The sequence below is a fragment of the Anas acuta genome, chromosome 2 (assembly GCF_963932015.1).
Source record: "Anas acuta chromosome 2, bAnaAcu1.1, whole genome shotgun sequence".
Lineage (NCBI taxonomy): Eukaryota > Metazoa > Chordata > Aves > Anseriformes > Anatidae > Anas > Anas acuta.
In genome coordinates this window covers 90,237,496-90,260,047 of record NC_088980.1, presented here as the reverse complement: position 1 = coordinate 90,260,047, position 22,552 = coordinate 90,237,496, and the positions used below count along the sequence as shown (strand labels likewise).

At 44.8% G+C, this 22,552-nt stretch overlaps 1 long non-coding RNA gene across 5 annotated transcripts; it reads left to right on the top strand.

The window, feature by feature from the left end:
• Positions 1–7,684: 7,684 nt before the first annotated feature.
• Positions 7,685–15,604, top strand: LOC137850778 (uncharacterized). 5 transcript variants are annotated; one of them, XR_011092811.1, is made up of 7 exons: positions 7,685–7,931; positions 8,829–8,969; positions 10,022–10,201; positions 10,296–10,381; positions 11,413–11,552; positions 15,007–15,096; positions 15,489–15,604. It is a non-coding gene; the product is annotated as an uncharacterized lncRNA (long non-coding RNA). The 5 variants fall into 5 exon arrangements; XR_011092812.1 differs by having other exon boundaries at positions 7,687–7,931; positions 11,421–11,552; positions 15,494–15,604; XR_011092808.1 differs by having other exon boundaries at positions 7,688–7,931; positions 11,421–11,552.
• The last annotated feature ends 6,948 nt before the right edge of the window (positions 15,605–22,552 follow it).

Sequence of the window (22,552 nt, the reverse complement as noted above, 5' to 3'; positions counted from 1 at the left end):
ACACCTGGATTGCAGATTTCAGAGCACTCAGATGGCTTTGCTGGGTAATCAGACACAACCTGTACACCGTCCGTCTTTTAGTTACAGTGCCAAGGCATTTCTGTTCCTTATGTATCCGTGTACCTCTCCATCAACCCAGGGTTATTAAAAATTAACTAGGAACCTTAAATCCCTGTGAAGAGATCAGAAAGGAGGTGAAAATATTGTTTCCCATTATTCTCTGCTCACTGCCTCCCAGAAGGTGATGGTAGAGGTAGAAGCGACAGCACCTTTTGTCTGCACCCAAGTAAAACTGAGCATTGGAAGAATAAGTAAAAGAAGATTCTAATCAGAGATGCTGTTTTGGGAGAGGAAAGCCAAGTAGATTTAGGAATGGCACAACACTGACCCTAGCTGAAATCTGGTCTGCTGCCTGCTGTTAGACAGCCCCCAGTTGTATGTGCATTGGCAGCTGTTTCACAAAGTCATTATCAAGAAGAAAACAGATCTGAGCACACCCTTTGGTTGTACTGATTGCCTTGGAATGGACATTAGGAACCCTGCAATATGCCTTCAGGTCTGGGGACAGACATCCAATTACCTGCATTGGGGCAGTCTGGTCACATATGCAAAAGCCTTTAGCGAAACGGAATGCCTGACTCAGACCAGCCCATCTGATTTTCTGGCTCTTAAACAAGCTATTAGTTTATTATTTTGAATGCAGGATTTTACTCCTGTTGTATAAAAATTCTTAAGCTGAACTGCTCAGAACTGGAAAACAAAACAAAACAAACAAAAAAAAACAAACACAAACCAAGGTGACTTTGCAGTGGCCAGGTCTCCGTGGCTGGGGTGTGCTCTGGCATAGCTGGGAGAGGGCAGAGTGCTCCCTCCTTGGTGCCCCCAGATGGAGAGGGAAAGGCTCATGTGGCCACTCCGTTCCGGTGGGATGGGTCCCACAGAACAACCCCACGTACGTTGCCTTGTCTTGTTTTAGTGTCTTATCCACTGGCTGCCACTGTTTCCTATTCTGCAGTCTAATGGAGCTTTATTCAAAATGTTTGACTGATACCGAACTCGGCTTTTAACTGCAGAATGCCATCACGTTGTTCTTTCTTACTATGTACTTTCTTCAGCCACGCTTAAGCGTCTCAGTTTTCACATCCTTTGAATAAACACTCCTGCCTCGCCTCTGGTTGGGAATTACAGTGTCAGGACACCTGTTACCCAAAACTACTGCAAACAAGACAATGTCAACGTGAACGTAGCCGAGGGGCATGTAGTCTAGATTTGCCCCCAGGCTTTAACTTTACAGGTGTTAAAGGATACTCTGCCTGAAGGTATGTCTATATAATAGTGCAGAGGTATCTGAGCTAGCTTTAATGAGCTTGCATATGTAGTTGTGGCAGCATGAAGCCCAGCACAGGCTATCATTATCATGTACATTGACACGTGTAAAGATAACGCATTTAAACAGCAGCCTTCTGAAGCATGGTCTCCAGAGCTGGTGACAAAAAGGGGTAGCTGAAAGGAGTCTGTCTTTTCAGCTCTCCTGGGAAAGGGTTCATCTCACCTAACGTTACGTGCCCAACTCTCGCCTGAAGAGAGGTGAGAGGGACTGCCTTCTGGAGGTGCCTCTGACTTAAAAGTCTACCTTTGTATTGCTTAAAGTTAAGTGAGATGAATCCTGCTCTCGGTCCCTCTGGTTAGGTCTACATTGCAAGCCCTTGCCAACACGGCTCCATCATCCAGGGGTCCTTTGAGGTACGATTTGTGATCGACATAGCTCTGCCAGCAAAAGCCTTGCACGTTAGGTGTAAATACACCACCAAAAACACCCTGTTGTCAGAACAGCTTTTATCCCTTACGGGGAGAGCAGAGAGCTGGGAGAGCTTACGGTGGCAGAAGCTCGGAGGCATCATTAGAGCTGTGTCCAGTCTGGGAGCAGCTGGTGGTGAACCCTCTGCTATCACCACGCCAGCAAAGCCCTCCTGGGGTAGTGCCCCGGGGTGCTCCGACCCCGTCAGCAGAGCCCAGCTTTCAAGTGTGAAGTCGCAAAGTGGCAGAACGCAATGTTGTCGTGCTTGGGTGATTCCAGCAAAATTTATTGGCCATTTAAATAGCTATGCAAGGAGTTGAATATTTTCTCATGTTGCAGTCTCTCACGGGAGACAACCAGTTGTGGTTTGGTTTTGTGCGGTTCTGGTGTTTTCACTATTTCGTTTTAAAAGGGATAACCAGGTTTTCTTAAGAAATGCTGTTTGAGATCCCAAATCTCTATCAGATCCCACAGTGTGTGCAGATTTTTCACGTTGCAAATGTGCTCAGACCCTGAAAAGTGCAATGTTTGAAAATTAACTCCTCAGAAGTTTCAGCTCATGGCTTCACAACTCTCTTGCAACAGGTTGCCTACGTGCCCATTTGAAACAGAGCTGGCAATGCAGTGAAATGTTTCACTGGAGGCAGCATCATGTTTTGTTTGAACTGTTTACAAATATCCTGTTTTTCTTTTTTTTTTTTTCTTTCTTTCTTTTTTTTTTTTCTTTTTCCTGAATACATTTCTGGTTCATTGGCTACAAAAAACTATTTGTAATTATGCAATCAAATATTGTTTCTTTTTTTTCCCTTTTTCTTTTTTTTTTTTTTCTTTTTTTCTTTTTTTTTTTGATGTCCTGATGTTCAAGGAGTTTGCAATAAATATACTGGTGCTGATCTGTAATTGCATGTAAGATCAGCCTCACAACTGTGTTTTGTAAAGTTAAGTGCCGTAAAAGAACCTGCAGGGAGAAGGAGGGAAGGGAGCAAGCAAGTGGAGGAGAAGGCTTCTTTGGCAGCTGCAGCTTTGACTGGTGGGTAGCAGCTTTAAAGAAAGATTGCTCACATCGTTTTGTTCCATCCTAGTAGCAGCGTGTATCACCAGGCAGTATTTGATGGCATTTTGTTGAAAACATTCCTGGAGAGAAACTTTTACGGCTCAGCTGTTTACCTGTTCCTGTATTCATGCCTGCAATAAATGAAATGAAAAATAAACCCGAGAGTCCGAGCAGTTTGTAGTCAAATCAGTGACTTAGGAGGCATGGGGGCAATACATATATATAAAGGAAACACCAGGTTGCATTGTAGCATGCCAGTCGGGTCATTAGCTGGGGCACGTGTCGATAAAAACTAGAGTGATGAAACATTGTCAGGACCAAGGTAAAGAAGCATGAACCATGGCATGCTGCTGGTCTTTGAGCTGGGGCTCAACAGGTGGCAAAATCACTACTGGAATGGAGGGGTGGGGAGAAAGCATCTGCTTGACACAGTGCTGGGAGACCCCAATTTATTAAATTGATCTATGAAGGAACACGTAATAAATAAAGAAACATGTTTAAGAAGTATTATTAAATAGAATTTTAAATAGCTTTTGTTTTCACACAACTAAAACATTTCACTTAGATTTTCCCTTGATTTTGCTGTTTTTTAAATGACTAAATAAAAAGTTGCTTCAGAATGAAACACTTCCCTTTCCTTTTGTTCAAAGATCTCTAAATCAGGACGTTTTGACATTCACTTTCACAGTGCATTTATGAAATGAAATCCCAGTAACATTCACCCCGTTTCCTGAGGTTGCCAAAACTCTATATTGGGAAAGAATATGATCCCATCATGATTTCTCCAGCTGGGTATTCATCTATTTTTAATCTCTGTGCAGGGAAAGCAACAGATCAACGTTCTTCCATCAGTGCTCAATTTATTCCAAGAAAATTGATTATCCAGCCAGCAAACGTAGTTAATTAATTCCCCTTAATACATGTCTTTGCTAAAGAAATAGTGTCCTGGGGTGCAGAGGAATGAACGGCTGTCTTCTAAGAGGTCAGCAAACACTCCTGTATAACTTCATTGAGATGGAGAAGCGTGAGGACTTCAGAGATGTAAATCTGAACCATTTCTGGTTTTATTATCAGATGACTGATCTATGGGACTGGACACGAGGCCGTTAAGATAAATTCTCAGGGGACATGCTTTCTAGAGCAGAAAACAGTCATCGTGCAGGCACGATTGACTCAGTGGGGGGAAGATAAGACAATAGCTCCCAGCCTGGCTGTGCTGCACACAACCTGCCACAGAGAGGGGCAGGAAGGCGCCTGTGCTGGTGGAACAAGCCCCAAAAGAGAGCAGCAAAACCCATGCCATCCGCTGCTGCGTGCACTGACAGCAAAGCACTATCTAAAATGTTTGCCTTTTTAGTTTATTCTAAAGCTGCATATACAGAACTGCATCATTGCATACGCAGTTGATGCCAGTTATGTATTTTTAAGTGAGTCTTTCTACCGTTGCTGTGGGACGCCGTTCCAGTGGCCACACAGCTCTGCCATCAGAGTATCTGGCACAGCATCTCGCAGCAGCGAGGCATGAAAGCCACGTGGATCTTTACTGCTTCACGCACTGATTATCCTGCTCTGCAAGCCAGGAGCCAGTTACCCTCCTGCACAGCTCTTCCGCTGCCTTTCATTAGCAAAAATTCTTTTGGAAACGCAAGGAAAATGCAACATAAACTCTTTTCCTCAAAGATACTTAGTCGCTGAGGCTTAGCATCGCAGGGCCTAATGATTTAAAGAACTCGAGGTTTATTTTTTAAATTTAATTATTTGCCCTGCTGCTTTCCAGAACAACAAAATAAAACAATGAGATTTCTGCACTAATTGCTGCCTGCTCCAGCTGAGCTGGGCCCTCCTGCAAGCTCCAGGCTTGGCAAGGTCATAGGGTAGTTTGGCAAGAAGGGGGAAGGTTTTTTTTGTGGGGGTGGACTGTGAGCACCCCCAGCAGTAGGCCCCGTGCTGCCCTGCTGGAGAACATCGGCACCTCCAGGACCACCAGTGGAGGGTTTGGGGCAGGGGACAGGCTGAGTTTGACTTCACAGCCCAGGAGCCCATTATGTTTTTCCATTTCCAGCCTGACAAGCCGAGGCTCGGTGTTGGTTCAGGCTGGTTGGACACCTTGCTGGTTAACACAAGGCACCATGAACAGGTCTCTCTTCCACCCACCTGCTCCTCAGCCCCTTCACATCCATCCATGCTGCCTCACTAGCCCTCCTCTGCTCAACACGTGCCCTTCTACTCCTTCACAGCTTCCTTCACTCCCCAACAGCATCCCTCCCCTCACACACAAGCGCTTCTGGCTTTGTTTCCTCCCCAGTGAAAATCTTGAGCCTTTCTGAAGCCCCTTTTTTTCCCTGGCCATCTGTAGGTGCTCCTCCACCTGCAGCAGTGGTCTGCTCCCAGGCTGCCTGGGCCACCTCAACAGCCATTAAACCACCATGAGGTGACCTCTCATCAGGTCATCAGCTACAGTGCTCCGTGCTACTGTGCCAAACTTCGAACCCCAGGAAAGGAACAGGACCATCTCATCTCTTCATAAAGCCAAATTGACAACTCGTTAATCCCCTTCAGGTGCTCCAAAGTAAGTGCTCTCTTCCCACAGCAACTCAGCTGGAGTTAATCTTGCAGCACATTATGTATAATAAATCACAAGGGCAGCACAAGCTGGGTGCTTTTCTCCTTCTCTTCCTTTCTTTTTCTTCTTTTACATTTTTTTTTTTTCCTAATAAGAGCACAACCTCTCACCTGCCAAACCTGAGCTACTGCTCTCACAGTAAAATCAATAACAAACCTCTGGGTTTGCCCACCTGGTCTCGCAGGAGAAACATACCAGTAAGTCTCAGTGAAACTGTATTTTTTTTTCCTTTATGTATGTGTGCTGAGAAAATAAAGAAATAAAAATCCAGCCTGTAGAGCAGCAGCTGAGAAACCAAAATTGTTAAATACCTTCCTGGAGAGGAAAAAAGACCTCCTGGCAGACAGAAGGATTTTCCCAAGCAATTTACACCCTTATCCACCTGTGGGATATCCATCTCCCATCCTTCCCCAGCAACGTGGTTTTGGTTCCCCCTCTGGGAGAGCTGTGTCAGCGTAGTGACCCAAACCCCAGCACTGCCAGCCCTGCGTCCCACCCGTGGTGGTGTGAAACACCTTCTCACACAAGAGCTGTCCCTGAGGATGCTGCTCCGTGCCTGCCCAGCTCAGCACACCCAAATGCTGGGAGCTGAGAGTAAGCTGCTGCCTTCACTACACCTGATGGGGCCCGTCATAGAGCCACGTGGAGGTCAGCAATGAATTCAGTAGAAAAGAGGGTGTCTTGGTAGGTTTCAGCAGCTTTGTCTTCAGGGGGACACATCTCCTAGATGGATGCATTACCTATGTATGGAGCAGCAAAAACTCCAGGCTCCTCTTTTTAGGGACATCCTACTCCTGAAAGAAAGCTTTCTGCAACACTGAAACAGCTTGGGCTATCCCCAAATGCCCAGGAGAGGAGCTTTAGGATGTGCGGTACTGGTCTCCTGCAACTTTGGGTCACCTCAGGGCAGCTCCCTGAGTAGCTCTCAGGCATCCTGTTCTGGCACTGCTGCCTCTGGTGGGGAGAGCCTGGCACAGCTCCTTTGGCACGTCAAGCCCTAAAGTCCAATTAGTGTTGTTTATGCTCAGATTGTAACCGAAAGGAAAAAAAAAAAAAAGTGATGCTTCAGTAGGTCGAAGAGTGTAAGGAGATAAATGTAATTACAGTAAATGCAATATATTGCAAGATACCACCGTTTAATTAAAAGTATATGAATTATGCATACATCTCTTCCGCAGAATGTAACCGTGGGCTCCAGCAGCTACCAAGTGCACTCCCAGCAGCCACCCCATGAAACACAGGCTGCTTAACGTCTTGCTCACACACCTCACACTTCCTTATGAGTAAACAGGAACATACATGGGTTTTGCTTGGAGTTATTGCTTTCCTGTGCCCAACAAGAGGTGTGAATCTCATCCCACCAGCTCCCACCCCAGGAGGACGGAGACTGCCTTTTGGGCAACTCCTGCGACATCAGACTTCAAAGTCATGTCCTTTTGTGGCACAGAATGGCCTGAAGGAAAGCATTGGGGAAGGAACTGGACCACTGACACCTCCAGGGAAGCTGCAGGAACCCAGCAGGGCTGGGATGGGGGAATGGGCTTGGTGGAGGAAAGACCTGAGCCCCTGCAGCTGCTCAGAGCATCCCAGGCTGGCACTGCCTGACGGCCCTGCCGGATGCCTGGGGCTGGGCTCAGCTGCCAGCAATCTGACCGCAAGCCCTTTCATTAGTATGGAAGAGTGTTCCTCTATAAACAGCTTGCTGTCCTTTGGGGTAAACAGGAAATCTTCCCCTTCGAGGCAGATTGCAGCTCTTTGTGGTGCTGCCATGCCCATCACGGCAGACAGCGCGTGGGGCTGTGCCATCCATCTCCTCCTAAAGGCTGCTTCCCTCTCCTGCTCATCTACCAAACACAGCGAGCAGGCTCCCGGGAGAGAAAACAGATCCCATCGTTGTTTGTAGGAAACACAAACTGTCCATTATGAAATTAAAACAGGAAATGAAGCATTGAGGGGGATGGGGGGATTCCTCCCCCTAAGCACCTAACAGAGGCTCATATACAGAGAGAACTTGCAGCAGATCACGTCTCATTATTGGCCAGATGTGCAAGCCTATGAAAAATGAACCCAAATGCTCATCTCTGGCTAATTTATTGTTGATATGTTTCTCATTTCCATGCCTCACTGACAATTATTTTTTTCTTTTTTTTCGTTTTTTTTTTTTTTTTTTTTTCCACACGTAAATCCTGCCTGTTTCTTCTAGGTAAACTTTGGCCTGTGCTCAGCAAGGCACTTAAACACATGCCCTGCTGTGCCGTGTGGCTGTCTCCCAGGCCTCACCTGAAATAAATGGGTAAATTCAAGCAGCTGAGTGCAGTGCTAAGGCTTCACATCACGAGATGCTCTCACCAGCCCTGTTTGATCAGCAAGGCTCTGCTGCCTTACTGTGTGCCTTCTTGCTGATGGAAAGAGTAACACATAATGAAGCCTAGAGGCTGCAGCCTGCTCTGAGAAAGGTGGTGGTTTGCTTTCCTCCCTGCAGGTGATGTGGTCAGGTCTGGGTAAGGACTCTGCACTGAACCTCACCTGTTGGGCTTGCATGGCTCAGGACACACGGGGACCTCGCCTGCTGCAGGAGGGTGGAGGACATGGGGGTGTTGAGGCAGAAGCACAGTGTCCTTCTCCCAGGGGACATCATGTGGAAGGAGAGCTTGGTTGGGAAATTAAAGGAAAGGAGCAAGCTGCTGTGAGATAGCCTTGGGAGGGAGGGAAGCAGACTGCTTTCCAGCAAGGGAGAGGTGGGGAATGGCTGAGCGTGTCTATGAAACAACTTGTGGAGGCTTGAGCAGCTAAAACTTAAATGCAGGAAGAGAAACTCACTCCTCTCCATTTTGTGAATGTTTCTGAGGAGCAGTAAGAGACCAAACATGATGTAAAACCCTTAGCAAGAGCTAAGTGAAAGCCTGGTAGGGGCTGAAGCTACCTGAGCAGGGAAAGAAAGGGCTTCTTTAGGCCACGGACTGTGTTTCTAGACAAAGTCCTTCAAACCCATTTGGCTGAACTCCAGGTTAGAAATGAGGAAACGTTCTCCATGGCCAGCAGAAAAGGGTACAATTAGGCAGTGGCCACAGAATGGCCTGGGAGGGAAGGGACCTTAAAGATCATCTAACTCCAACCCCCCTGCCATGGGCAGGGATAAGCATTGGCATCAGACAGTCTCCAGTGCTGACTTTTTGAAGCAGGGAGAGCAAAGGACAAGAGAGTTGTGCCAAACTCTGCAGGGGCAGTGGAGAGGTTTGGCCACTTCACAGGTGGGCCTTTTTCTGCTTCTGAAGCAATGAAACATAGCTTTTGGTTTGCAGTTACTCTCTCGTTTAACTTATTTTTGTGTTACTGGATTTCTTTTATTTTAGTGTATATGTGAGCAACAGAAAGAAACTTCATACAACGGGCTTTCAGCTAAAGCATCCACGTGGAAATGGGATCGCGTCAGAAAGCCTAGCAATGGAAGTACAGATGTCCAAATGACAACTAGATAGTGAACCCAAAGAAATGTAAGTACTCTCTCTCGAAAAAGGATGTAGTGAAATCTAATGAAAATCCTGATGTTGGCATTCCTTTCCTACAATTGAAAGACATTGGGCAAATGCAAGCATCTGCCTCAAAACAGCCCAGTTAGAGCTTTCTGGCCCAATCTGGAGCAAATAGACTGTTTAACACCAGAAAAGTTGAAATGAGGCAGCACTGATATACAACATGATGTCTAAACAACTAACCTAGAAAAGTTCTGGTTTACCAGCGTCATGAGCAGAGGTCTTGAAGTTGTAAAAATGTGAAAGCTGCAGTTGGCTGACAGACTTTCTGTTGGGTAGATACCAGGGGGATATAAAAAAGCAATATACTGTTTTGACTCTTGTTTTCTGGAGATACCTCTGCTGCCAAGAGCCTAGACATAGCACCAGCAAGGATAGGATATACAGGGCACACTGAGGCTGAGGTGCTGGGTATGCCTCTAAAGGCACAGGCTGGCAATTAACATGGGATAACTCACAAAACAGGCTGAAATTCACATTTGGGGCAGTCCTACAGAATAGACTTTCCTGGCCTTTGGGCTCTTGAGAGGCAGGGAGAGGGCTCTTGACCAAGAGAGTCTAAGTCTCTTTCCTGTGAGCTCAGAGTACACCCTGCTGTTGTCAGGCCTCTTCATGAGCTAAGGAGAGAAATAAATCATTGTCCCTGCTCTGAAGAAACCCTGTCATTCAAAGCTGAGGCAGTTCTTGCTTATTGTGGTAAAGAAAACTCGATGGTTGGCACTAACCGGGGTAGGTCATCCTGCTGTGCAATCAGCGTGGTTCAGAAAAGTTTAAAGAGGAAAACTAGTGGGAGTCCTAAAACCTTAGGCACTAAAAGGGCAGAAGTGGGGTAACTCCTCTCACATGAATAAACACTCATGCACACACCTGGAAGAAACATATACAATACCCGTCAGGAATGAATAACTCTGTCTATTTGCTTTGGTGGTTTTCCAAACTTGCTGGAAAATGCTTTATTCATAGTCATACCTGCATTCTCTAATCTATTGACTTCCTTTTCTTTCTGCCCAAAGGGTTTACTTTCAGACTGTGTTGGTTTGTAGTTCACAGAGGTGGTAGGTGACGGTTCACTGGAATTGTTAAACTTCATTGAGATTTTCTGCACAATGGCTGTGTCTCGAGCAAGATAAACAGGCAAACACATCAAGCTCTCTTGCAGGCAGAGCTCTCTGCTCCATGTGAAAAGCTGAAAGGTGGGGCACCAGTCCTACAAAGTGGGGGGTTACAGTTTGCTTTTTTTCTTTTTTTTTCTTTTTTTTTTTTTCTTTCTTTTTTTTTTTTTTTCAGAGCTACCATGGTTTGCAAGTGCAAAGACAAAGGCAGAAATGTGCCATGCAGGAAAGGCAGCCAGGGGACCTCAGGCACAAAGAGAGGTAATTTGTAAATGATAAATGTGCTTGATAAAAGTACCATGCTCCTGTGGGGGCTGGACTATAAGCCTTTCAGAAGATAAGGAAGACTCTAAACACATCCAGGTGAATACAAGAATGTTTCCTTCCTGTCTTGTCATGCCAGAAAATACTACCTGCACCAATATATATATATATCTATATATGTATATATATAATGACTTACATGGAGATAGAAATATCTATGGCCTCTTTTGCTACCGATCCATAGGCTAACAGCTAGTAGGAAGAACCTGGAATCTTTGCAAAAAATAATATATAATAAACCACAATTTGTGACTCAGCATAACTCAAGCTGTGGTCAGGGCAGAAAAAGGTCTGGTAGACATAACCGGCTGAAAGGAAGCAGTGCACATGTGTATACACAAGAACTGCTGAAATAAGCTACTAGAATGCTTCTAAACTTGCACTGAGATACATGCAGTGTCCTAGGCAGGATGGAGGTGGTGGCTCTCTCAATGAACCGGTGTCTGGAAGTGGTCCAGCTGCAGAGGACAGCGTCATGCATGGTTTGCTCTGGTCTTAGACTGCGATGCCACAGAGAAGACAGGTTGCTGCCTCTCTCTGGCATGGTGTTCCTGCTACACACTCTGTAATGCTACTAGGTTTGCGTCTTTGTGTAATCAATGGCTTGGTGTCTTAGAAAAATTTTGTATTGATTTTTCCAGTGCTTCCCTTCTAACATTTCAGGTGGTTTTAATATGGCATAGTCGTAATGGTATTGGTTGAAAAAGATCTCCAGAGATCATCAAGTGTAGCCTGAATCGATTAAAATATCAATATCTTTCAGTAGGTTGGCAGCTTCTGAGATGTTTTTGTCATTTTGTGGGTTTCCCCCATCTCCCTTATCAACTAGCTGTCATAGCATTCAAGCATGCTCTTGGGAGGACATCTGGCTTTGAACTGATGTGCTCACCTCCAGCTAAAAGAAAAGAAACATGCGTGGTATACTGATGTGGAGGGCCCCCTGCTGATGTTGTTGCTGTTCCTCTGAGTTTTACAGTGCTGTTCTGAACCTTTGCACAACCCAGTGGGAGCACGAAGACCAAGAACAGAGCCAGTGAGGAGGCAGTAATGTCTTGCTGGATTTTGAGCAGAGTTTCCCTACACTAAGAAGACTGCAGAGATGTTGGTGGTAAGCTTTATGTTCTTAAAATTCATTGTAATTCAAAGCTGGGAATTTGAGGAATGGTGTTTCCTAATGTTACTCAGGCCTCTGCTTTTACACTGCTTTGCCTGCCCAGCCAGATCACGGGTTAGGGAAGAAGTCATGACACTGTCAGCCAAATCTCATTGCTGTACTGCTCGAGCACATCTCTTACCCCCAGATGGAGACAGGTAAAGCTGCTTTTTACAGCTGTCAAAAAGTTATTCATCCTGTTTGCTTGCTCTGAAAAAGAAAGCGATTCCCAGATGTATTCATTGTCTCTGAAACATATATTCAGAGAAAGGGAAGAAATGTGCTAGTGAAGGAGTTGTCTCTCGGTGACCTACAATGAGTTCAGACAGCCTGGAGAACTGGTGAAGTAAGTCCAGGGCATCCCGCAGGCTGTCCTGGCCAACAGAAAGAGAAACCAATGCTGTTTCTGCCTTTGTCTTGAGGAATGACTGCTGTCTGCCTCTAAATCAGGCAAGATCAAATGTCTAAAATCAGGCAAGATCAAAAATAGGGGCGATGGGAAGTGCAAAGGCATTGGCACAAAGCTGAAGGACAGAGCTACATTTGCACATAGTCAGAGGTCACAGTAGGTGACGAAGAAGAACAGGCATCTTGAGTGCACAGACAGACAACCTCCTGGCACCAGGCAAGCTATTTTCATCTCATCTACTCAGTGCTCTTGGAAAGGACTGTAATAAAATGAAAATGGGACTGGGAGGGGTGGAAGGAAGGAAAGAAAGAAGAAAAAAAAAACTTTTTTTTTTCTTGAAAAAAATAAATATTTTCTTAGGGCATTCAGGCATGGCTGAGCTATCCAAACCTTCTGCACCTGAAGGATTTAGCATGTTTTTTTTCAGCATCTGCTGAACGGGTCACATGCAGCATTTCACTTTGCATTGGTGAAGGAAATAAGGATTCTGAGAAGCCCTTTATTTCATTATCAAAACAAACATTACAAGTAGCTCCGGGTTTCTGGTGCTGGCTCTGTAGAGTCCATTATAACCATGACAAATGGGGCAAGGCGGTTGGTGTAGAGCTTGACAACAGCGGCAGTGAGTCACGGTAATTGTATGCAACAATGCCATATCGCAGCAACAAAATCGGATGAGTAATCTTGTAGCTTGCCTTCAGGCAGCTGTCTGGTTTATCTCACAAATCTAACTGCAACAAAATGTCAATGTTTTAATACCTCTGACATTTCTTTAGCTTCAAGAGGCAATAACGAATCTTTCTGGGCTACTTACTAGGAGATGGTTATATAAGGAAACGCAGGTATCGCTTCTTTTCTGAAGAGACAATACTGAAAATAATCTTTTTCATTGAATTTAAGAGTAACCAGCATCAAATAAAAAACTGGTTAATTAACTGAAGCCATCGAACAACCCTCAAATTAATTTAGTTTCAAGTAACAGGTAAATAGATTTAATGCCTGGGAACCATGCAAATACCTCAGGCAGACTCTGCCTTTTCTGCATCTCCAGAAATGTTATGTTCGAGGAAAGGTTGTCTGTAATACACAAAGCAGAACAAGGCAATGCTCAGGGTTTAGTAAGCAAGTAAGCCTTATGACATCTCACGGGGTGGAAGGAGCCAGATGCCTGCTGCCATAAGCTGGCACAGGTCTGGTCCATCCCCTCTAAGAAATGAGGCAATAGAGGCTGGTGAAAATTAGTGTATGTCCTCAGGTTTCTGAAGGGCAAAATGAGTGGGACTGAGCTACCTTGAGAGGTTACTTTAAGCTGAGATAGCCATGATGATGTGGATGCTCCTTCCTGCTGCAGCCATATTTTATGTATAAGGAGCAACCGTACTCTTGCAAGAGTCCATCAGGCTGCTGATGGTGCAGCTCCTGCCCAAGTGGGACAGCTACTTCAGGACAGTTAGTGCGACCACCACAAGACAGCAGAGCTGAGATGTTTGTCACTTGAAAGTGGCCAAGTGTGGTGGGGCTGAGGAGGATGTGGAAGAACCCAGCTGTATGGACGTGTGGTTGTGTGGGGCCATTCCACTTCACCAACAGGTGCTTGGTTGTTCTGCTGCTCTGATGTGGCTCCTTAGTTCAGGTAATGGGGTATTTGATCACTTTGGCCATCATGAGGAGGTAAAGAGCCCCTTGACTTGGCTGTACAATAAACGAGATGTGTCACTGCCTTGCTGTATCTGATATATTACCACATATGCTCCTTCTTCTGCCTGTTTAGTCAGTATCAGCCGGGGAAGGAAGATTGAGTCACAGCAGAGAAGCTATATCAAAGTCTGAGGAGGGCAAAGAAACAGGAGCTTGATGAGCAAATGACCCTTACAGCCTCTGCAGATCTAGTAATACCAACAGCATCTGGCCTCGGCGTCACCACGGCTGTCCCATTGAACCTCTTCACAGCTTGTGAGAAATGCTGCTTCACACGGGCAAAACTCTGTCAGATGGTGATATTTTTCCCTGCCTGGGGTTAGGTTTCTTAGCTGGCAGACTTAGCACCGTGTGGGAGGCTCAGGGTGGCTTCATGCCTGTCCCATATGCTGCTCTTCCTCTGTAACCACACAGGTCTGCAAATCTGGCTGAAAATGAAGTGAACAGCAACCCTTGTCCTGCTAAGGACTACGTATTTCCATGCAGAAGCTGTGCTTCTGTGTGAAGTTTCCCTGGTGCTGCCAATCTTCAGGGGTTTCTCTGGTCCTGTTCATTTTCTTCTTGTTCTTCGCCCTTGCACGGAGAATCTATCTGGACCTCAGCCCTGAAGCCCCATTTCCTCTTTCTGGTGCTTGCTGAAAGGCTTTGCAGGATACCAGTGCATGGTAATATTCCAGCTTAAACAGCATGGACAGGATCCTTGAAGCACGGCTTCTTTCCAAGAGTGCAAAGAAAGAAAATGTTCTGTACATGTGAGCTAGCCTTGTTTTCTATAGCTGTTTTTGAGAACCCCAGGAGATTTCTGAAAAGAAACATTTTCCTTTCTCATTATTGCTCATGGTCAGAAAATTAAACATTTGGGAATCCAAAAAAGCAGGCTTTCTACCTTTTTTTTTTTTTTTTTTTTATTGAAATATGAATGCAACAGTTCACTCGAAGTGAAACTGTGAGCAGTGGAATAGATTAAATTAATCTTCTCTCAAAGATAATTTTTAATGAGGCAGTGATTCTCTGCAAGGAAAAATGTTCTTACTGTTCTTTTAAAATTTTCAAATAGAAAAATAAATTACATTTTGTATCACTTTCTCTTTAATGTGATTGAATGGGGGATGTTTTTAATTAAGACAAAAATCTCTTTGTTAATAGTCTTGATTAAAGGGGCTTTTAAATAGTTTATCTGCCTGGCTGCATTCCATCCTAGAGCTCTGCAGAGGAAGATGTCTTTCATGTTGAATTTAAATGCTTATTATCCCTTTGAACTCTGTCAGTCCACTTATTTGAAATATTATTCTTCCTTTCTAGTCTGTGGAGTCAGCTCACCAAGAGATTTTGGTAATGTCACTCTCTGAGGAACTCTGCTGGCTTAGCGGATCCTCGAACAAGCAGCTGGGGGTAATATTTCAAAGATCGCTGTGATCTCTGGTCTCATTTCCCTGCCAGCCTTGCAGTGGGCACTCGTGACATCCGCATGGTTGTATCACCTAGAACAACGAAGCCTTGATCTCATCCATGGGCCTCGTGTTGCAGGAACCATCAATAGCTTTTGAATAATGATTTTGGTTCAAGACGTTCCCCCTGTGGTACCCACTGAGCAGTAATCTGGGGGGAAAGAAGATGGGATGGGCAGAGTCCTAATTAAGCACTGTGAGATGTGAGTGTGAATAATCATAAGAAAAGGTTTCTTACAAAACCTCCTCTTTTTTTTTTTTTTTTTTTTTGACTGATGGATACCGTAAATGCTGTCCTGACATCACTTTCTACTTTCTTTTATTACACGACGAAAGCAAAGCAGTGAGCAACTGGAGTCACTTTCGATGTCCTGCAGACCTGTACACAACCACACTCAGGAGGTCTTTCCTTTTTTACTGCCCTGCAATTCATTTCAGGCATCTGCCCCTGTCACGTAAGGTGAGCAGCTCACCTGAAGGATGCACAGCTAGGCAAGGACGGACCGCAGGAGCCTGCATCTGTTAGGAAACCAGCACGCCTGCTCACCCATCGTGCCAAAGAAATAAATGAACCTGGACAGTGCTAATGAATGATAAGATCCTCTGTGATTTAACTGCTCCCCTGTCACGGAGGTTGGTGGGACTGATCCATAAATGGGAGCTGACACGAGGAAATGGGAGTCCTCATTCAAGAGCAGACAGAGCCAAAGAGTCATGGCACTGCACACCCCCTAAATGTTTATCTTATTGTCTCCTTCTGGAAAGTGGAGGAATGAAAGCACTGGATGAATGGATCCAAATGCTCTGCTTCATGTAGCAAAGGTTTCACCACAGGGCTCTTACGCTGGAAAGTTATATGCTTAATGTTTCTGCTGGGTGAGAAGCTGCTGCCCATCGAGGCTGTGAACAGCTAGAGGAAGACTTGATGCCTCCAGTAATCCCAGTAGCAGTGAAGGGGAATGGGTGGGCTTGTAGCGGAGGGCCAGCTAGCACTGAAGAGGAAATTTGGGGGGAGAAAAAAGTGCTGAGGGATTACAGAGAGCACCCAGCCTCCGCTCAGGCCCTCTGTCAGCCTCCTGCCCAACCTCCCCAGCACGGGGAAGGTTGGAAGGAGGGAAGCGCGAGGAGATCGCACCTCTGATGGCAGAGGGACAGCAGTGAGTGAAACAGGGAAAAGGTGTGAGGGTCAATTGCTCAAATGAGGAGCAAGGAAGCACCATAAATGTTTGGTTTTGTGATTCTGCTTGCACGCCCATGCTTCGTTAAGCTAGCAGGTGTCAGCACAGCCTGTGTTGTCCATGAGAGTGTCTCTGGAGCCTGTGACCAGCTGTCCTGCTAAACGTTTCATTTGCAGTACCTGTAACAGTGTTCCTTTGCAAAATGGAGCAGGATGGCAGTCCCTGTCAAAAATACGGTGCTGTGGAAGAAATTGAAGAGCTCCCTTCTTCCCCAGGAGCTGCAATGCCAACACTGCATCGCCAGCCTACGCAGGTCTCCTCGTTCCCTTGCCCCAAAAAGTAGAGCTCGAATAGAAAAGACTAAGGTAAAAATAAACACTGCTCAACTCTTTCATTCATCGCAAGCTGTCAAATGGGACAGGTTCAGTGGAAAAACTGATGTGTGACTGTGTCATTACATGTTGAGTCACCCTGCGTGCGCGGGTAGCAGGGTGGCGGGCTGGGGCGGCTACAGGCAGCCTTAGCTTTAGCATGGCCTGGCCTTCAGGGCAAAGCTGGCCAGAAGCAGGAATGTATTGTGTTTTGAGAACTTCCTTCAATCTGGGGGCGAAAAGCCAGAACCCCCTGTGAATAAAACTAAGTGAAGTATCAAAACTCTGTTTCCTAATGACACTAAACTCTGTGGACAATGGCAAACAGAATAAATTTGGATATAGTAAGAACAGTGTTATGCCATGAGTTCAAGGAAAAATGCTAGAATCAGAAACTCTGATTCCCTAAACAAAATTAAAGAGAAAGCCGTTTGATCACTTGAAAATAGTGCTGGTACTTTCCTATAAATGTGGGTGTTGAAAAATTTGAGTTTTCCAGGTTTTCTCTCTTCAGCATGTGGCTGGCATGCAAGAGGGGTTAGGGAATGGACAAACTCATCTCTCTTGGGGATGTGCAACCACCAGCTCACCTGCTTTTATAGCATTTGGGTTGAGGGTTCGTGCCCTTCTGCTGCAGGGAGAGAAAGGACCTTGCCCCAGCACTGCCTGGGTTTGGTGAAGCTGCTGGGTGCCAGAGTACTGCTGCTGCCTGTGGGGAGCAGTACAAAAGCCTCAGCTTTTGGCTACCCATTGGTACATTTTGGGGGTGTTGACAACGCAAATGGTTTCAAGGTCAGGGAGAGGGCTCTGTGCACATGCAGGAAAATGGGATGTCAGAGGAGGAGAGTTCGGGTTTTTCTCTGAGTACCACACTGATGTCTACTGATGTCTGCATCTTTCCCCCTGTTTTCCTTTTCCCCCATTGATGAGCGCTGTTTTCAGTAAATGCTATACAGGCTACTTTCCTCTCTCAAATTGGCATAGCAACAGCATCAGAGCCAAAATCAAAGCATCAAGTTAACAACACGCTGAAATGGTTTCTGAATTCGTAGTATGCTCTCATTTATTTGAAGCGTAGGGGAGGGGGCTACTGCACAGCGTACACCTTAGGCTGTTTGAAGCCTTTGCTCTGTGCACGCCCACCGCCAAATGAAGATAAGCCAGTTAAATACCTGTTCTTTAATTAGGTTTATCCTCGTTAGCATCTGTATGAAAAACATTGAAGTAACCTGAGGATATATTATGTAGCTGCACCGTAGAAACAAGAAAACATAAGTTTAATATTACTTATTGCTGGTGTCACATGAAGGTCTTTGCAAAAAATGCCAACCATTCATCAACCCTGCAATCTTTTTGGGTTAACAGAAGCAAGAGAAATAACTGTTGCTACAGATCCTTTCCGAAGGAGGCAAATTCTCCTCTAGCTACCCTCAGATATGATGTTTTTATGCACAGTCCGAGTGGCATATGCATTTTACAAAACACTCCCATATTCTAACATCTCTGGAGAAATAAGCTGCGTTAAAGTCTGACTTCACTGGCGTTGTGAGAAGTACAGCCACACTCGGCTAATTTAAATAGTAATAACAACTTAAGTAAAATATTTAAAAATGTCTCTTTTCGTACTTTGTTTACAAACATTTCCAAACAGTATCTTCAGGCTCTCCAAGGCTGCTGGCTGTGATTCTGCCATTAGTAGACCTCTGGGATTTTTTTCACAGCAGAGTAAATTGTTTTACGCTTAGTTCACTCCCGCATCAAGGGTTCAAAGACTCTTATGCACCTCACGGATGTTAATAAAGCCTGCAGTGAGGCTTCTGAGAGGCTTAACTCTTCTCGATTAGCATACCTCCGCTGTACCAAAAGCCTTTGGTATGACTGCCTCCCCTTTGTTTTAAATACGAACAAAAGAACAGATCATTTTGAAGTCGGCAAATCCACTTGTGCACCTGACCCTCCGACTTCCATGTGAGCACAGATAATGACTTCAGAGAATGACATGCAAAGAAAGAAGCTGGAGACAAAGGGAAGAATGTGTACTGTAATTTCCCTTCAGTGCTATGTAGCTCACCCCAACTTCCTGAGAAGCCTTTACCTTCTTACTGCTTAAATGCAGAGCAGCCTGAACCTTGCAGTCCTACAGGTGCTTTCCAGTCACGTGTGTGCACATCTTACTCCATCTATTCTGCAACGGGCTGACAGCTTCATTGTGAAATAAAATAAAATAAAAATCAGTTTATACACATTCAGTGGGTGAACACAGAACAGGATGCCTCTGGTCTCCTGAACTTCCCAAGAAACCACTGTCTGATTCAATCCTGGGTGCTCTGAGCTCATGGTGGGACACCAGCATCCCTCGGCAGTGTCCCCTTGTTCCCCATGTGACAGAAAGTTCCCTCAGCCCCAGGATTTTATCCCTGGGTTGTTTGAGGCGAGGTGTCCTCTCCTGCAACTTTTGCTCACAAGGGGATGATGTGTACGTGGTCAGAATGCAACAGAGAAGCAAACCTGAATGAATTCTCTGCTGATGTCTCTTGCCCACTTATATTCACCTGGAAGACAAGGCTATCTTATTATTATTACTATTACTATTATTACTACTACTATTATTATTAATTATTATTACTGCTCTTATTTACGCTCAGAGTTGTCAGTTTGGGCTGGAGAAAGGCTGTTTTAAACATTTATTTTCCAACCTGCAGAACTTGAAAAACTTTCCCCATAACTCTCTGGAGTCTCAGGAGAGAGCATTTTTTTTTTTTTTAATTCTTATTTCTGAATTCTTAACTAATTAGGATGAAATGACATTGTCGCACATGGAATTAATTGAATTCTGCCAGTGCTGCTTAAACTCTTTAAGACATTCCTACCTAAATGAGCTCTTTGCTAATACAAGCTGAATTTTCAGCTCTCCGGGCCAATTTTTGCACAATAAGTAAATGGTATTTATGCATGGGGAGGCCTCAGCGTAATGCCCTCTATTGCAAATTCTAATAAAAGGCTGCTCTGTTTTGGCTCCTTATTAGAATAACACTATAAATAGCCTCTTTGTAGCAAGGACTTTTTAAAAGTGTGGAAAGTTTTGCTCCAAAACCTCCTGGTGCACATTGTGCCACCATCTGGCAGATCTGGCGTTCAGGGCAGCTTTACCTCCCAGCACTTCATTCACGCTGGGGTAGCAAAGAGTGCCAGAGAGGTAAAAACAAAACAAAACAAACAAAAAAAAAAAACCACAAACATAGTCTTGGGAGAAAATAAATGAGCTGCCTGATATAAACTAGCACAAAAAAAGCTGCACCATTTTAATATACCTCGTGAAGGTCCCGTAACGCTTGCTGAAGCAAAATTCATGCTGATTTAGTGTCTAAGACTGCAGGACTTAGTCTCCAGATTGGTGCGTGTTATGCTTTCGAAAAAAAAAAAAAAAAAAAAAAAAAGGAACATAGAGACATTGCTTTTTTCCTACAGTAGATTAATTTTATAGAAAGAGTGCTGTTGTGAGCAGTATTGGCTGCAGAGGCATGATTGCCCTTGGAGCGAGACCAGATACATAATTCAGTGTAGGCAGAAAAAGAAAGATTTACCAATGCTGAGCAAGAGATGATCTAATGATCTAAAGCTGTTTTTATTTGGATGATAACATATTCAGGGTTGATATTTTCTTGCCTTTCCAGAAGACGTAAAGCAGTAACATGCCTCCAAAGAGCTCACGCATCGCTTTGCTTGGAGGCTTGCAGAAATACCACACTTCTTTTTCCTCTGTAGTTTTCTGTTTTTCTAAGGGGATCACTTGTATTTTATTTTCCTCCTAGAAGATATTCTTTATTTATTGGCATTCAAGATTTTTTCCTCCATCGATCATCTTGAAGAAGCTCTGATTGCAAGAAATTGCTAGTGTATTTTCTCCTGTATCTGGGTCTAAGTTACTAGCACTGCAAGCATGTTTCTGGGTAGTCACAGGTAGTTAACTGCAGCATGGTAGGAGTGACTTCTTGACGAAAATATGTATTGTTATTTAATAAAGGCAAGCCTCATATAAGTTACCGGTAAACACATTCACTGTATTGAACAAGACTGCGCTAAGGGGTTGAGGAAACTGCGCATGAGTTACAAATTCCAGTTCGGATTATTGCTGAGCTATTGCAAGGAAGCTGCTGTCCCATCAGCTCTTTTGTTACTCAGCACTGGTGGGTACGTACTGGGTTTTCAATACGCCTTGATTTGGTGGAAATAACCAGAAGCTCTAAAGTTTAAGGAGCTCTTTTTGAGGCGTGAATATGCTGAGGGAGAGGCCGGGCAGTAAGAACTCAAACAGCTTCTGCTTTTTGGGGTGAATTGGGAATAGTATTAAGTTATCAAGAGCTGAGTAAGGAGGTTGAGCCTTTTAAAAGAGGACTATCAAATGGCAGAAGCCCTCTAGATTGTGCACAGAAGCAGAAAAGCAATAGCAGTCCTGTGTGTAGCCATGAGTTGGACTTGATGACCTGTGGGGGTCCCTTCCAACTCAGGACATTGTGATTGTATGGTTCTGTGTTGGAGAGCCACAATACCTTCTTCTTCTGGTATGTGTGTGTCCATCTAGAAAAGGTGTCACCAGGACATGCAAGCTGAAAAGAACAACATTCAGGCAGCTTGGACATTCAAGGATTAAAGCTGCTCATGAAGCTGCAGTTTAGACTCCCTCTGCTAATATGTATTTTTTTAATGGCAGCCTTAATTACTCGATCACATCAGGATCTGTCCTGCAAAGTGCTGCCGCACGGGCAGGGCTATTAGTTGCACTGTGGACCTTCCTGTTCGCTGCAAACACCGCTGTGCTCTTCTCTGTGAAAAAAATGAGGGTCATCATTAGTGCTCCAGCAGTCTAAATATGACGCCGCTTCCTACGAGGAAACCATTTCTGTGACAGGGACAACCTTCAGGTGAACACAAGAGGTTTCAGGAAAAAAAAAAAAAGAGTATCAGGACTTATTTTAATTTTTAATTTAAGGATTTAACAGGAGGGAGGCAAACGCAATAGGGTCAGGCTCTTAGCCATGTCTTCAGCGTAGCTAATGAGTCCAGCTTCACTCCTATCAAAGACAGTACCTCAGCTGCCAGATTTAAAAGGATAGCTCTCATGTAGGTGCAAGCAATACATGATAAATATCCTAGGTGTTTACTATTAGTGTGAAGTGTCGCCTGCATCAAAGTGCTCTCAAGCCTGTTTCCTAGGAGGGAAAAACAGCACGCAGCTGACAGCTGTTCCCTTGCTGAGCAAATGCTTCTTCACAGGCATTACAGCAGTTGGGTAGCTATTTCCAAAAGGAGATGCGGAGCCTTCATCAGAGTTGATTATTGCCAGAAAGAAAAAGCCACAGCCTCATTTTCCTGTTAGCCTGATTTATAAGTTTTTTTTTTTCTATTGCTGTTTGTTTGCTTGTTTGCATTGGCCTGGTAAAGTTTTCCAAGCTCCATAAGAGGGGAATAAGCGACTCATTATTTTGTACTTGAGCTTGGTGTTGGTCACCCATGACTTTTTACAGAGGCTACTATGGAACACGTTGAATTTGCATGTGGTCAAAAATTGCTTTTGCACCTTATTTTTTTGCCACTGTGTGGCCATTCCTCTGTTTGGGGTGAGAAATCACACCCTGCTCCACCGGACGATGGAGCATGCAGGTGGGAATTAACATCCCCTGCAAGATGCACCTGGGCATACTCTGGGACTACAAGCGACTGCTCAGCCAGAAGGAACAAGCTCGCCCCTAATGCAGCCTAATCTCGGGAAGTCTCAGCACACCACCAAGAAGTAACTCAGTGCAGTCATCGGTATTAAAAAATGAACGCTGCAAATTGAGGGATCTTTTAA